This window comes from Apium graveolens, chromosome 2, assembly GCF_009905375.1.
Source record: "Apium graveolens cultivar Ventura chromosome 2, ASM990537v1, whole genome shotgun sequence".
In the NCBI taxonomy this organism is placed as follows: Eukaryota; Viridiplantae; Streptophyta; class Magnoliopsida; order Apiales; family Apiaceae; genus Apium; species Apium graveolens.
The window spans coordinates 34997477-35013725 of record NC_133648.1 but is presented as its reverse complement, the minus strand read 5'-3'; the positions used below and the strand labels follow the sequence as shown (position 1 = coordinate 35013725).

At 39.3% G+C, this 16249-nt stretch overlaps 1 non-coding gene across 1 annotated transcript; it reads left to right on the top strand.

The window, feature by feature from the left end:
- Positions 1-13827: 13827 nt before the first annotated feature.
- LOC141709443 (small nucleolar RNA R71) lies at positions 13828-13934 on the top strand. The gene has a single exon (XR_012570018.1). It is a non-coding gene; the product is annotated as a small nucleolar RNA R71 (small nucleolar RNA).
- Positions 13935-16249: the final 2315 nt, after the last annotated feature.

The following is a 16249-nucleotide window of genomic DNA, read 5'->3' as shown; positions in this document are numbered from 1 at the left end:
GCTCCTGAGCAAACCTGCTCTGCGTCTCGTACATGGCATCCATCCGCCCTGAAAGCCTCCTATACTGGGTATCAGCCATCCCAGCACCCTCCTGAGCTCTCGAAGAACCAGCCTCATCACGCCCAGGCCTAGCCATAGTAGCACCTCGTGCTGGACGCCCTCCTGGAAGATGATAACCCAGCCCATGCTCCTCGGGCTCACCACCAGTCCACTCCTGCATCCCATTCAGAGTCCCAGAATCAATCGGAGCTGCCGGCAACTGCAACTGCTCATGAGCCAGCCAGTTCACTCCTACTGCTCGGTACAGCTTCGTAACCGTGGATGCATAAGGGATGTTCATATGCTTAGCTCCCCTCAAAAACTTCAAAACTCCTTGGTAGATAAACTCACCAAGGTCCACATAGTACTCCTCATTAAGAATTCCCCACAACAACTGTGCTCTCTCAACTATGACCTCGTGTGCATGCGATGAAGGCAAAATATTAGCACAAATAAATGCATTTCATGCACGGGCATACCTGTTCATAGCGATCGCCGGGAAGTGACGATACTCATTAGTGCCGGTCTTGAAGGTCCAAACTGTGCCCGGCCTACAGAGAGTCGCACAAATCAAATCCAAGTCAAAATCCTCAGCAGTCTTCTCATTCCAGTTCTCCTCCTCGGGCTTCCTCTCTCGCTGTCCAATCACACGGCGAATCGCCGCAGGGTGATAATCAACCGTCAGCCCTCGGACCACAGAAAACCCATTCTTTTCGGCCTTCGCGTTCGCATAGAACTCGCGAACCACGCTCATCGGCACTGCTTCGGGCGACTCACAAAAAGTTATCCACCCCTTCTCTGCAATCATGGGTAACAACTCACCATCCCTCCCCGATGGTAAAAACCCTCTCTCCTTCAGAATCGGCTTCCCCAAAAGCCTAGTGTACTCCTCCTCCGCAGCTCTGTCAGGCAACCGAGGCCTTGCAGCAGTACCCCTTGATGAATCAGCAGTAGGGACTGTGCTGCTGCTATCGATAGTTTGTGCTCTCTTGGGTGCCTTTGATTCTCCAATAAAAGTGTTTAAGAACTGAGTTTTGGTGCTTGGGAGAGAGTTTAAGTGTAGGAAGTTTGTGGGAGATATGTAGGATATGTGTATGTATATATAGGGTGTGGAATAGGTTAAATTAGATTTGGGTTGGGAATTAAGGGTTACAATGATGGGGTAGTGGGAACAAATCATGGGTTTATGGGCTAAAATTGGTTTTTTTTTTATTTTTCTGATTTTTTTTTTATGAACTTAAAAAATTTTCTGGCAGTCGACCCCTGAGCGATCGCTCAGCAAAGCTGAGCGGGCGCTCAGGGGGTCACTGGAAAAAAAAAATTTCAGCCCCGTTTTTCTGATTTTTTTGTGTTTTTGGATAGGTTATTAACTTCTAAGGGTTCCTGTAACAACAAATCATGGGTTGCCTCCCACGCAGCGCTTCTTTTTCGTCATTAGCTTGACGTTGCGTACCTTTCTCAAGTAGTCAACAAAATGGCACTAACCACTTCTCGGTTTGCCATGTCCCCATAGTAGTGCTTCAAACGCTGACCGTTAACCTTGAATGCTTGGTCCGGATTATTCTCAAAAATTTCCACCGCTCCATGTGGAAACACAGTTTTGACAATAAAAGGTCCAGACCACCTCGATTTCAACTTCCCAGGAAAAAGTCGGAGACGAGAGTTGAATAAGAGAACTTGTTGCCCTGGCACGAATAACTTAGGATGTAGCTTCCTATCGTACCACCTCTTCACCTTTTCCTTATACATTTTGTCATTCTCGTACGCTTGAAGTCGAAATTCATCAAGTTTATTAAGCTGAAGCATTCTTTTCTTACCAGCTGCATCTAAATCCAGGTTCAACTTTTTCAATGCCCAGTAGGCCTTATGCTCAAGCTCCACAGGTAGATGACATCCCTTACCGTACACCACTGAAATGGGGACATACCAAGTGGAGTTTTGTATGTTGTTCTGTAAGCCCAAACAGCTTCATCGAGCTTTAAAGACCAATCCTTCCTTGACGGACAAACAACCTTCTCTAGAATGCGCTTGATCTCTCTGTTAGACACTTTCGCTTGACCATTTATTTGCGGATGATAGGCAGTAGCCACTCGATGATTCACATTATAACGCTGCATCATAGAAGTGAACTTACGGTTGCAGAAATGCGACCCTTCATCACTTATGATTACCCGAGGTGTTCTAAACCTTGTGAAAATCTGCTTATGAAGAAAATTTAGCACTGCCTTTGCATCATTTGTCGGTAAAGCTTTGACTTCTACCCATTTTGAGACATAATCGACTGCCAGCAAGATGTACTGATTATTGCAAGACGAGACAAAAGGCCCCATGAAATCGATTCCCCAAACATCAAAGACCTCGACTTCAAGCATCACATTTAACGGCATCTCATCCTTTCTCGTCAAATTTCCCACTCTTTGGCAACGATCACACCTTAAAACAAACTGATGAGCATCCTTAAACAAAGTAGGCCAGAAAAAACCTGCTTGCAGAATACGAGCTGCCGTCTTCTCACCACCATAGTGTCCACCATAAACCGTGGAGTGGCAGTCTCGTAATATCCCCTCCGTCTCACAGAATGGGATACATCTCCTGATGATCTGGTCAGCTCCCTGTCTAAACAAATATGGTTCATCTCACATATACCACTTCACCTCATGCAGAAACTTCTTCTTTTGAGCTGAGGTCAATTTAGGAGGCATTACATTGCTGACGAGATAGTTTACAATATCTGCAAACCATGGTTCTTCCTCCTGAACTGTAAACAACTGCTCATCCGGAAAAGATTCATTGATTAATGTCCTATCTTGTGAAGTAGAATCGGGATTCTCCAACCTAGAGAGATGGTCAGCTACTTGATTCTCAGTACCTTTTCTATCCTTGATCTCTAACTCAAATTCCTGAAGTAAAAGCACCCAACGAATGAGTCCCGGCTTCGAGTCCTTCTTGGAAACCAGATAGCGAATGGCCGCATGATCAGTGAATACTGTTACTTTAGTACGAAGTAGATAAGATCGAAATTTCTCGAAACCAAAGACTATAGCCAAGAGCTCCTTCTCAGTAGTGGTGTAGTTCATTTGGACCCCATTTAAGGTCTTACTCGCATAGTAGACCACATGGAAGAGATTTTTCTTGCGCTGTCCCAGAACTGCACCTACCGCATAATCACTCGCATCACACATCATCTCAAACGGTTCTTTCCAATCTGGTGCTGTAATAACTGGTGCAGTGATCAAACTCTTCTTGAGAGTCTCGAATGCCGCCAAACATTCATCATCAAATTTGAAAGGTACATATTTCTCAAGCAAATTGCACAACGACTTAGATATCTTTGAAAAGTCCTTGATGAATCGCCGATAAAAACCTGCATGACCAAGAAAACTACGGATTCCTTTCACAGAATTAGGTGGTGGAAGATTTTCAATGACTCCCACCTTGGCCTTGTCCACCTCCAGACCCTTGTTAGAGACCTTATGCCCAAGAATAATGCCTTCACGCACCATAAAATGACATTTCTCCCAATTGAGCACCAAATTAGTTTCCACACACCTTTTGAGTACGGCGCGAAGATTATTCAAACATTCATCATATGAATGTCCAAAGACGGAGAAGTCGTCTATGAACACTTCGACATTATTTCCAATCATGTCAGAGAATATAGCCATCATACATCTCTGAAAAGTGGTCGGTGCACCACATAACCCAAACGAAACTCTGCGAAAAGCAAACGTGCCAAATGGACAAGTGAAGGTAGTCTTTTCCTGATCCTCTGGTGCAATATAAATCTGATTATACCCTGAATAGCCATCCAGAAGACAAAAATACTCATGACCAGCCAACCTGTCAAGCATCTGATCAATAAATGGAAGAGGGAAGTGATCCTTCCTTGTGGCTTTGTTCAATTTTTGATAATCCATGCATACTCTCCATCCTGTAACTGTTCGAGTGGGGATGAGCTCATTCTTTTCATTTGCTACCACAGTGATACCTCCTTTCTTAGGTACACATTGTACGGGGCTCACCCACGAACTGTCAGAAATAGGATAAATGATGCCTGCATCCAGCCATTTCAGAATTTCTTTCTTCACCACCTCCTTCATGATAGGATTCAGTCTGCGCTGTTGTTCAACAGTCGGCTTACTACCTTCCTCTAGCAGAATTTTATGCATATAATATGAAGGACTTATCCCCTTGATGTCTGCTATGGTCCATCCAATAGCCGATTTGAATTCTCTCAAAATCCTTAAGAGCTTGTCTTCCTCACTACCTGAAAGGTCAGATGAAATAATAACAGGTAAAGTAGATGCATCACCTAAAAAAGCATACCTCAAGTGTTCAGGTAATGGCTTGAGCTCCAAGGTAGGTGCTTCCTCTATTGATGGTTTGAGCTTTTGTAAGTCATATGTCATAGCCTATTTGTATATTCGAGGATTTAACTCAACTCAAATAAGAATGTAATAAGTAAATAGTGGATCGACCGTCAGAGAGATCTCGCAAAGTAATATCTGTCAAAGGATTCAGAAACAAGGTTCATCTACAGACTTGAAGAGTTAATTCACTGGAAGAAGTTCAAGAAGTTGATCATGCCTCAGTGATATAAATCAAGATCGTGGATTTAATCAAGTGACAGAGATCTCGTGAGAGTATCATTAATTACAAGGATTTAATCTGAAGAAAATCAAAGTGTCAAAGTCAAGACATGAAGAAACGTCACGGAAGTTAGTCACTCATGAACCAGACAGTACATCGAGTGTCAACATTGAAGTGGTGGAATTGATTCATAATTTCAGTGATTTTCAGAAGATATTCAGAAGATTGGTTGCTGCTCAGGGTTAGTATTAATTCTCTATTAATTAATTAAGTCATATAATTTAATTAAGAGAATAAATTATATCTGCAAAGATTAATTTATTTAATTAATTAAATTAATTGATTAATTAATTCAGAATTAATATTAAGGTTTTTCAGAATTTTTAATTGGTTAAAATCTGTTTTAATTCCAAAAAGACAACTGATTGTATTAGTATGACAATCGGTATGACAATCAATAGTCATACCGAAAGTCATGCTAATTCAGTTGATTGTCTTATCAGAATTATTATTAGATTAAATCTGTTATTAATTCAGTAAGACAATCTGATTTGAACTAATATGACAATCGGTATGACAATCAATAGTCATACCGAAAGTCATTGTAGTTCAATCAGATTGTCTTGCTAGTTCAATCCATTGTCCTACCGAAAGTCTTGCTGAGCCAAAGGATTGTCATTGCAGTTCAAGTTATTCTGTTGGATTGCATACAAAAAGAAAAAGAAGCAGAAGACTTTCAATAACTCAATCAAAATACAAGAACAAAAAGAAAGCAGCCGCAACAAACATTTTATTTTCTTCTCTGCTTACATCAAGATCAAAATTCTAGTTTGTTAATGTTAAATCCAAACCACTAGAATTATTTATCTTGTTCTTGTGTAACAATCTAGCGGATCAAAATCCCTAGAACTTAATCTCAAATCGCGTTTAGCATTTGATTCTAATTATTGCAAAAATAGAAAGAGTTCATGTCGAATTTATTCTAGATTTGTGATAATTGATTTGAGATTAATACCTTGTAATCGATACAGTTGTTGTAACACCTTTCAAGTTTAATAATATTTTTATTTAACTTGAATTTTGTTTCACATTTTTTATTCCGCATTTATTCGATTATTTGGTACCGTTTGTATTCAACCCCCCCTTCTACAAACACATTAGGACCTAACAATTGGTATCAGAGCCTTCTGATTAACGAACAAATCAAGATCCTAGACTTTTGTAATTTTTCAACTCCTTGAATTTTTATTTATTCAAAAATTCATAATGACTTCACATAAAGTTGGAACCGTTAAAATTCCACAATTTGATAAAGAGAATTATATCATGTGGAAGAAGAAGATGTTATTATTTTTACAAGTTGCAAATCCCAAATATTCAAACTTGTTAAAGAAGGGTATAAAAACTCCGATGGTTATTGAACCGGAGGTAATAATAGATGGTGTGGTGACTACTAAAGCTAGAACCTATCCAAAAGAGCCCGAAGATTTTACTCCTGCTGAGAAGGAAGAAGCCTCCTTGGATGCCAGCCTTCAATTAATATTAATTGATTCCCTTGATCCCTTGATGAACAGACATGTGATGAACTGTAAAAATTCTAAACACATGTGGGAAACTATTGAGGTAATTAATGAAGGCACAGAGGAAGTTAGGGAGAACAAGTTGGAGATCCTAACCTCTGAGTATGAATATTTTAAATCAAATCCAGGAGAAGGAATTACTGAAGTGTTTGAGAGGTACAATGCGTTGATCAACAACCTGAACATCAATGGAAAGTATTATTCAATCAGGGAGGTCAACAAAAAGTTCCTTTTAACACTGCCAGCTCATCTTGAACATAGAATCACTGCCATTAGAGAAGCTAGAGATCTGAGTGAGATTTCTTTGGACAGGCTCTATGGAGTGTTAAAAACTTATGAGTTGGAGCAGATTCAACAGAAGGAAGTCTACGGGAAGGATAGAATGGTCAGCACATCTAATGCACTTGTAGCTGAAGGTCAACAACAACAACAATCTCAACAATTGGAAAGAATGGTACAGTGTTCCAAGGCTGAGGAAAATATGTTAGTAGCAGAATATGATCCTCCTACTACAAATCAATCAAGTGATGATTTTTATTCCTTGGAAGAGCTGGAGCAATTGGAAGATGAATCAATGGCCCAAATTGTCAAGAGATTCTCCCATGTCAGATTCAAGAGGAATCCCAAGCTTAAGTACAAGTCCAACTACAACAAATTCCAGAAAGGTGGATCTTCATCCTTTAACACCAGCAGTGGTGGATACAAAACAGGGATGGTTGATCGGAGCACCATCAGATGCTATAACTGCAATGAGTTGGGACACTTTGCCACAGAATGTAGGAAGCCAAAGCAAGTAAGAAAGAACTCTGAAAGGGCTTATCTGGCAAAGGGAAGAAGCTGGGATGATACTGACAGTGAAGATGAAGATGAAGGAAATCTTGCTCTTATGGCTATTGATGGAAAAGCTTTATCGTTAAGAATAGAGGTAAAACTTTCTGATGCTGAAATGGTTTATCATCTAAGAGGTAACTTAGATTGTGCACGTCGTGATAATGAACTGTTAAGTTTACAGATCACAGACCTTGAGAAAGAGGTCAATGAATTAAGACTTGTGCACATTAATCAAGACAAATTAAAAGAACAAGTATCTTTTCTAGAGAATAGAGTTGACTGTTATAGAAAACTCGAAACTATTCTCAAAGACAAGATCACCGGTCTTGAGACTAAGGTTAGAGCCTACTTCAATTCTTGTTCGAAGGCTAAAGAGTTCTACAGTAAGCAAGCTGTTAATTAAACATCTGGAATAGGTTATGATTACAATGCTGCTATTGGAGAATTAGGCATAAACTCCCCTCCTCATGTATGTGCTAAAGGGAGGGAAGTACCACATGTGCTTAAGGGTGTTGATGAACCCCTCTATAAAGCATCAATTGCTGAACCATTTGATGCGACCTCTTCTGTTATTCAAGAAGAAATACGTGCTGAGGATCATGCTAATGAGAAGATTGTTTCCAAGTCAAGTGAGTCGAAAGTTCCAGTCAAAGTTGTGAAAGCAACTGAGACTAACTCAGACACACATGAGTTGGATAACAATAATGCCATGTCTACCATGCATAAATTGCCTGCTGTTAATCACTCTCATAAAGCATGCGGTGTTGCTAATTGTATGTCTTGTGCTTTTAATATGATGTATGCTTATTTTAATGGTAAGCATGTGTCTAATGATAAGACTACTCCTCGTCAGCATGTGAATAACAAGAAGCATGATAGGTCTAAGACTGCTAGTCCTTCTAAGGCTAGAAAGGAGACATTTGTGCCTAAGCTTAAACAGAAATTTGTTAAGGCTGTTTACAAGGTCAAATGTTCAGTCATTGAGAATGTTGAGACCATTAAAATTAAAAATGTTGTTTTGTCTGACAAAGGTCAGTTCTACAAGTATGCCGGGCCCAACCAAGTTTGGGTTCCGAAGAAGGTCTAATCCATTTATAGTGCAGGGAATTAAACAGGTGTAACCGGTAGTGTGGATTCTTGACAGTGGATCATCAAGACATATGACCGGAGATAGAGCCCTACTATCAAATGTGGATTGAGAAAGCTGGCCCCCTGATTACCTTTGGAGATAACAGCAAAGGTGTATCTGAGGGATATGGTTGTTTGCAAGCTGGGAATGTTATCATTGTAATTTTGTATATTGTGCTAGGTTATTATCAGGAAGCAGTATCTAACATATAGCACCAGTGACGAGACTTGAGAATATTACGACATATCAGGCACTTGCTGCACATTACACTTGGAATTGTACTCTAGTAAGATGTGTACAAGTGTACTCCTGGTTGGTAAGTCAAAAGAGGAAGTCAAGGCACCACAGTTCATGGACTTTGCATCTGCAGATCTATTGGACTATGCAATTTCTTCTTCACAATCTCACTTCAGGTTGGTATGAACTAGTATACTGCTCAAGCAATCGTCAAGGACATGGTATGGCACTCTAACAGAAGTTATAATTTTATATGAATAAGTAGAGTCGTCATATTAATAACTATCTTATCATTAGGCACAATCATATTGTTTTATATGTGCAGTGATATATTGATAATGCAACATAACAATTAGTATCTAAAGTACTTGACAAGTATCGGTCAATGATATGTTGTTAACATTATGTTGCAGATATTTGTAAGCTTTTGACATGAATGAGAATTACTTAGACTTTACCCTAAGTGATCAATGTTTTATCAAAAACTCATTCATATTGAAAAACAAAATCAAACTTCTTTCTACATTAGTGATTTCTTATTTCATGTAAAATCTTTTGAAATCACTATTGTAAATCATTTTATCTCTCTATTACCATATATTCTGTGTTACAGGTTCAGTCTCCAATGACTTTCTTTCATTAACAGTCATGAGGTTGAAAACCCACAACGTCTATCCCAGACTGTAAAGACAAACACAAAAACAGAACCAACCAACACTCTCTTACCACTAAATGTAGTATGAATGAGCGTGAGGGAGATAGTGCCTAGTGCACCACATAAGGAAGGTTCTGTAGTCAACCCAGTAGCTCTGTCTCATACATAGATGAGTAGTATTTAAACCGAGACAACTGCTAGCCCCCATACATCTTCTCAAAAAGATGTAATGGCTGAAAAGGCACAAAAACAGTTACTAGATTCATTCTCTCAACAGGGTGAGTCTATTGAATTTTGCCTGTCGGCCAAGGTATCCGATGTAGTGTCACCACTTCAAACATAATCAATTCTTGATGCACAAGGAGAGGTTACACACACAAAGGATGAGTTGACGGAAACAAGAGTTTCGACCATTTTAAGGTCAGATTCGATTGTTCAAGGTTCGTTAGTGGACCAATTGCCTTTACAGGTGTTAGGAGAGGATACTGATCCAAAAGCCATATGTCGGTGGTCAGTGTCTACCTCCCCAGGCTTAAATCCCCTGGATGCATCTGCGGATAGTGGATCTGACATAGGTGCAGATCGGCAACTTGTTGACAATGATTCAGATATTACCTGATGAGTCACAAGGAAGTGTCTTCACAGACATTAGAAGGGAACTTTGATCTTTATGCTAAAATCGTTGGATCATTGTTTACCTTCCCAGAATTCAAATCTGGAACCCTAAAAGGGAAACTAGCAACTTGTAGATTATGACTCAGATTTATCTGACGAGTTTAACAAGGATGGGGATTTGTGAACTCCCATTGCACCACCTGTGACCTCCTTAAAGGATGGCTAAGGTGATTTTCCTTGCAGGTACAGCTGGATTATGGAGCTATGAGAGAAGAGTGATACACTTGTGAGAATGAGTGTAAACACGAGTGGAGAGAAGAGTGAAACACATGTGAGGTACACTAAACAGAATCACACACTCACAGTGAGGTAGAAAAAGAAACTACTTGTTATTTCTTTTCCAACCAAGTGAAATATGAGAACTCCTTCAGACGACGGCATACATTCCTTCTTTAAGGGGGAGATAAAAGCTTAAGTAATAGTTTGGAGGATTCCTCAACTAAGGGGGAGAAATAGCAGGGAGGAAGAAAAAGATCCTAAAAATGTACACTACACCACACCATTGTTGTTTGTAACTACGGATCCTATTGTACGGGAGAGGTGGTAAACACAAGGTGATTTCCTAGTAAGGGAAGAAGCTGTTAGGGGAGTACCATTGGTTTTTATCTGCGGATCCTATTGTACAAGAGAGGTGGTAAAACGAAGGTGATCTTCTTTAATCAGTTGATTCTCATAGGCGGAGAAGCAAGAGATATGGGCTTCTCAACAGGAAATGTGGTTGTACAAATGAAGATGAAACTACTTGAAGATATGTTCAGTCTAGAGGAACATCTACTTGGAATCTGGAAAATGTTAAATCTCATCCAGAACTTTTCTGCTATTTACTTTGCATGTATGTTTATATCTTTTTCTTATTTGTTAGTTGAGTTATCCTCTAGGTATTTGTGTGTTATTGTCTAACAAACAAATAGGGGGAGATTGTAAGTCATATGTCATAGCCTATTTGTATATTCGAGGATTCAACTCAACTCAAATAAGAATGTAATAAGTAAATAGTGGATCGACCGTCAGAGAGATCTCGCAAAGTAATATCTGTCAAAGGATTCAGAAACAAGGTTCATCTACAGACTTGAGGAGTTAATTCACTGGAAGAAGTTCAAGAAGTTGATCATGCCTCAGTGATACAAATCAAGATCGTGGATTTAATCAAGTGACAGAGATCTCGTGAGAGTATCATTAATTACAAGGATTTAATCTGAAGAAAATCAAAGTGTCAAAGTCAAGACATGAAGAAACGTCACGGAAGTTAGTCACTCATGAACCAGACAGTACATCGAGTGTCAACATTGAAGTGGTGGAATTGATTCATAATTTCAGTGATTTTCAGAAGATATTCAGAAGATTGGTTGCTGCTCAGGGTTAGTATTAATTCTCTATTAATTAATTAAGTCATATAATTTAATTAAGAGAATAAATTATATCTGCAAAGATTAATTTATTTAATTAATTAAATTAATTGATTAATTAATTCAGAATTAATATTAAGGTTTTTCAGAATTTTTAATTGGTTAAAATCTGTTTTAATTCCAAAAAGACAACTGATTGTATTAGTATGACAATCGGTATGACAATCAATAGTCATACCGAAAGTCATGCTAATTCAGTTGATTGTCTTATCAGAATTATTATTAGATTAAATCTGTTATTAATTCAGTAAGACAATCTGATTTGAACTAATATGACAATCGGTATGACAATCAATAGTCATACCGAAAGTCATTGTAGTTCAATCAGATTGTCTTGCTAGTTCAATCCATTGTCCTACCGAAAGTCTTGCTGAGCCAAAGGATTGTCATTGCAGTTCAAGTTATTCTGTTGGATTGCATACAAAAAGAAAAAGAAGCAGAAGACTTTCAATAACTCAATCAAAATACAAGAACAAAAAGAAAGCAGCCGCAGCAAACATTTTATTTTCTTCTCTGCTTACATCAAGATCAAAATTCTAGTTTGTTAATGTTAAATCCAAACCACTAGAATTATTTATCTTGTTCTTGTGTAACAATCTAGCGGATCAAAATCCCTAGAACTTAATCTCAAATCGCGTTTAGCATTTGATTCTAATTATTGCAAAAATAGAAAAAGTTCATGTCGAATTTATTCTAGATTTGTGATAATTGATTTGAGATTAATACCTTGTAATCGATACAGTTGTTGTAACACCTTTCAAGTTTAATAATATTTTTATTTAACTTGAATTTTGTTTCACATTTTTTATTCCGCATTTATTCGATTATTTGGTACCGTTTGTATTCAACCCCCCCTTCTACAAACACATTGGGACCTAACAGCTTTCCTTCAACATTCTTGAGGTCAGAAGTACCAAGAGATTCAAACGGCATGTCCAGCTTTCGCTTCCAGGGAGAAGCGTTCAGATATTGTAATTGCTCGTTGCCATCTTCATCATCGCTGTCAAAATCCCCCACTAAGGCCTTTTTCAATGCATCAGACATTAGCATGCGATCGAGTTTCGAAGTAACCGCAGAATCAATCACATCCACTTTTAAGCATTCCTCATCTTCTGTAGGGAATTTCATTGCCTTGAATACGTTGAAGGTCACATCCTGATCTTGTACCCGCATAGTAAGTTCACCTTTTTGCACATCTATCAAGGTACGGCCAGTAGCCAAGAAAGGTCTTCCCAAGATTATGGGAATCTTCTTATCTTCCTCAAAATCCAGAATAACAAAATCTACAGGAAAGAAGAGCTTATCCACCTTGACTAGCACATCCTCCACTATGCCCCTTGGGTAAGTAATGGAACGATCAGCCAATTGTAGAGACATGTATGTGGGTTTTGGATCAGGCAAATCCAACTTTTTAAAGATCGACAACGGCATCAGATTAATGCTTGCTCCCAAATCACAAAGGCACTTGTCAAAAGTCAACTTGCCAATGGTGCAAGGAATAGTGAAGCTACCTGGATCTTTTAGTTTTGGCGGTAACTTTTGCTGCAGAACAGCACTGCATTCTTCCGTGAGAGCAACGGTCTCAAGGTCATCCAGTTTCACCTTCCTTGAAAGAATACTCTTCATAAACTTCGCATAGCTAGGCATTTGCTCCAGAGCCTCAGCGAAAGGTATATTGATGTGAAGTTTCTTGAACACCTCCAGAAACTTACCGAACTGTCTATCCAGCTTTTGTTGCTGCAATCTCTTAGGAAAAGGTGGTGGAGGATAGAGTTGTTTCTCCCCTATATTACCCTCAGGCAGAGTGTGTTCAATAGTAGTCTTCCTTGGTTCCGCCGCTTTCTCCTTTTGCTTAGCTTCTTCATCTCTAATTTCAGCTTCTCCTTCTTTTGCCTTTTCAGCATCAGCAACTTTTCCAGACCTTAAGGTAATAGCCTTGACTTGCTCTTTAGCTTCCTTCCTGCCTGGTACTTCCGTGTCACTGGGAAGAGTGCCAGGTTGACGATTGAGCACTGCATTGGCTAATTGACCGATTTGATTTTCCAAGGTCTTGATAGAAACTGCCTGACTCTTGCATAACAGCTTAAGTTCCTCAAAATCAGCACTAGTAGGTGCAGCTGCACTTCCCTGTTGAGGATATGATTGCCTTTGAGCATACTGTTGTGGTTGCTGGAATCCAGGTGGGTTAAACTGTTTACTCACTCCTTGCTGATATGGTGGCTGAATAGCATTCTGATTATTCCCCCAGCTGAAATTTGGATGATTTCTGTTATTAGGATGATAGGTCACTGGCACAGGCTGCTGTTGTCACTGATAATTATTCACATACTAAACAGATTCGTTGACAAGAGAACACTGATCCGTAGCATGAGAACCTGCACAAAGCTCACAAACCATAGCTATTTGATTAACTCCATATGTAGCCAGAGAATCAACCTTCATTGACAGCGCTTGAAGCTGTGCTGCAATAGCGGTGGCTGCATCAACTTCCAGAATACCTGCTACCTTACAAGGCATCATCCTCTGAGTTGGGTTTTGATGCTCATTTGCAGCCATAGTCTCGATAAGATTATAAGCCTCAGTATAGCTTTTAGCCCATAAAGCGCTTCCAGCTGCTGCATCGAGCATGGGCCGAGATTGGGCCCCAAACCATTATAGAAACCCGTGATCACCATCCAATCAGGCATTCCATGATGTGGACACTTTCTCAACATTTCCTTGTAGCGTTCCCAAGCTTCGCACATAGATTCTGTAGGTTGCTGCGCAAACTGAGTAAGAGCACTCCTCATAGCAGCAGTCTTTGCCATTGGATAAAACTTCACCAAAAACTTTTGCGCAAGATCTTGTCACGTAGTGATGGACCCAGCTGGTTCAGAATGTAACCAGTCCTTAGCTTTGTCCCTTAGTGAGAATGGGAAAAGCCTCAGCTTGATAGCCTCATCATTCACGCCATTATACTTAAAAGTGCTGCAGATCTCGACAAAATTCCTTATGTGCATGTTGGGGTCTTCAGTCGCCGCTCCTCCAAAAGAAACAGAATTCTGCACCATCTGAATAGTGCCCGGCTTGATTTCAAAGGTGTTAGCTTGAATGGCCGGATGAAGAATGCTTGACTGAATGTCATCAATTTTTGGCCGAGAAAAGTCCATGAGAGCTGGATCAGCTTGAACAATACGATCACCCATATTTACTGGTTCTTTCCGCTCAGTTCCTGAATCCGAATCTTCAAAATCTAACTTCTCCGGAATATCAAGAACTTCGTCTGTCTCCTCAGCTGTATCTAAAGTCCTCTTGCGAGTACGAGAACGAGTTTGCATAAACGCTCGCTAAAGTACCTGAAACATAACCGGAAACAATAAGTAACTACCACATCCTAATCACTGAGTCCTAATGACCAATGATGGTAAGTACATAAACTAAACAAATACGCCAAGTCCCCGGCAGCGGCGCCAAAAACTTGTTAGGGTGAAAACACACTCTAATATTCACGCAAGTATACGCGTTCGCAAGTAATATAGAATACTTTCTAGTTCATTCCCACAGAGACTCAGACTAATTTATTGTCTAATTAGACTCACTCACCAATGTATGATTACTTCTCAATGTTAAGACACTAACACTTAGAATTGTTGACTAAATTTTAACTACAATTAACTACTTAATTAATCACTTAATTAACACTTCAAATTATCAATAATAAAACACTCATGAGATCACAACTTCATTACTACTTCCTTCAATAGTCATTGTTATTTCCTTTAGCATGTGACAGTGATGATATTAATCGAATAACACAAAACTGATAAAAGCCAACTTTCATTGTACTAATACCATTCTACCAAACATCCACAATTAAGATAGAAGTTGAATAGTCATCAATTATGTTGAGTTCCTATATGTCTACAGAAATTGACAACACAACGATTTAAGCACAAGTTATTCCTTTTGATTACATAGGGCAAATAAAACTGTTAGAGTTACCCACTAATCATGCACAACGTACATGAACCTATGCTAGCATGGCAAGTTCTAAATCTCAAGATCCACCGTCGCTTCACAAGAGATTAACACCCTATCTTATATGTTCGCGACGCACATAAGACGAATACGCACAACCAATACTAGATATCATACAATCATCACACACTAAAGTATTAAACAATTAACTAAAGAATTCCATAGTAAATCCGTTGCAACCCCATGATCACGATTAGCCCATAATAGCACTTATCGTCATCATGGGTTCATATGAAATCATGATAAACAAACACAAGAAAATAATAACTAAACTAATTATATTAAATCAGAGAACGTCACAAGAGTAAATAGGTTCAAAGTAAGAAAACTAGCATCCAACGTTACAACGAAACAAGAATCACAAGAAAATATGCTTCATCTTCGTTGCTGTGTACTAAAACGGTCTTCTTCCTTATCTCCTTCGCTCCTTGCGTAATACCACGATCCTCTCCCTTGAAAACGTCTCCAAATCTACTTATATAATAGTCCCATAAAACTCAGATTACATAGAAGTGGAAGCCAAATAGAAATAGAAGTCCTAAAATAAATTATCTTTTTTTCCGACCCTGCGCGGCCGCTCAGCATTGCTGAGCGGGCGCTCAGCTTCCTGCGTGGCCGCTCAGCATTGCTGAGCGGGCGCTCAGGACCCTTCTGGAAAATTCCTGAGTTTGCTCCGTTTCTTCGCCGTAATCTGCCCATTTCTTCCCTCTCTCAATGATGAACACATGCCAAGGCTTATTCTTGATGATTACTCCTCCGAAATGCAACTAATACCCTGAAATGTATAAACACTAGAAAAATGCATCAAATACACAAAATACTTGATTTCAATGCACCAATTTAAGCCATTTTAAGATGTTCTAAGTGGTATAAAATGCCACTTATCAGGTAGCAGTCCTTATGGCATGCATCATTGAGATCAGTGACATAAATGCACATCCTCCATTTGCCATTGGTATTCTTGACCATCACAGGGTTAGCCAACCATTCGGGGAATCGTACTTCCTCGATAAATCCAGCTTCAAGGAGCTTCTCAACTTCCTTTTTACTAACTTCTAGCCTATTAGGGGCATAAGTTATTTTCTTCTAT